Source organism: Chrysochloris asiatica, unplaced genomic scaffold, assembly GCF_000296735.1.
Source record: "Chrysochloris asiatica unplaced genomic scaffold, ChrAsi1.0 scaffold00032, whole genome shotgun sequence".
In the NCBI taxonomy this organism is placed as follows: Eukaryota; Metazoa; Chordata; class Mammalia; order Afrosoricida; family Chrysochloridae; genus Chrysochloris; species Chrysochloris asiatica.
The window spans coordinates 11832576-11834078 of NW_006408550.1; positions in this window are offsets into that span (position 1 = coordinate 11832576).

The following is a 1503-nucleotide window of genomic DNA, read 5'->3' on the forward strand; positions in this document are numbered from 1 at the left end:
TAGTCAGGTAGCTGTCTTCTTATAATACTGTGTTCTTATAATATAAAAACAAATATTAAAATGGCATGCATAAAGCTTACCCTTATTAGTCATCAGCGGGAAAAAACACATGCTCAGTATTTCTCAAGCTGAAAGAACTGAAGAAAAATATTCAAGTCTCAAGTTGCAATATTGAAGGACTTTATGGGTAAAATATTTAATGATACAAGAAACATTAAAAAAAATTAAAAAAAGATGGAAGGAATCCACAGAGTCACTGTTAGAAATAGAATTGGCTGAAGTTCAGCTATTTCAGGAGGTAGTATGTAGAAAACAAGGCTCTAAGAACTGATGGATTACCGATTGGAATGGTTCACGGAACTGATACTATGCTTGAAGCACTCATTAATCTATGGCAAGACATTTGGAAGACAGCTACCTGCCCAACTGATTGGAGGAGATGCATATTTGTACCTATTCCAAAGAAAGGTAGCTCTACAGAATGTAGATATTATCAAGCAATATCATTAATATCATGGTCAGGTAAAATTTTCCTGAAGATAATTCAAAAACTGTCGCAGCAGTACATCAACAGGGAGCTGCCAGAAACTCAAGCCAGATTCATAAGAGGATGTGCAGTGAGGGATATCATTGCTGATATGAGATGGATCATAGCTAAAAATAGAGAATACCAGAGTGAAGTCTGCTTGTTTTTTTATTGACTATGCAAAAGCATTCCATTGTGTGGATCATAACAAACTAGGGAGAGCATTGAGTAGAATAAGAGTTCCAGTACACTTCATTATGCTCATGTAAAACCTGTACATACGCTAAGAGGTAGACATTCAAGCAGAACAAGGGGATAGCTCATGGTTCAATTCAGGAAAGGTGTGTGTCAGGGTTGCATCCTTTCGCTATATTCAACCTGTATGCTGAGCAAATAATCCAAGAAGATGGACTGCATAAAAGAAGATTATAGTATCAGGATTAGAGAACGACCTATTAATAACCTGCCTTATACAAATGACACTACCTTGCTTTGCTCAACCTGAAGAGGATTTGTAGCATTTATTGGTGGGGATCAATGAATACAGCCTTCAATATGGATTACAACTCAATGCAAAGAAAACAAAAACCCTCACAACTCAACCAATAGATATCACCACAATAAACAAAAATGAATATTGAAGTGGTCAAGGATTTATTTGTACATGGATCCAGAATAAACGCTTATGAAGCAGCAATCAAGAAGTCAAATGATATATTGCATTGGGCAAATATACTGCAGAAGAACTCTTTACAACTTTGTTAAAGAGCAAAGATGTCCCTTTGAGGACTGAGGTGCACCTGAACCAACTCATGGTGTTTTCAATTGCCTTGTATGCATGGGGAATCTGAACAATGAATAAGGAACACTGGGCAAGAATTGATGTATTTCAATTATGGTTTTGGAGAAGAATATTGAAAGTACCATGGAATGCCAGAACAAATCTGTCTCAAAAGAAGTACAGCCCATATGCTCAT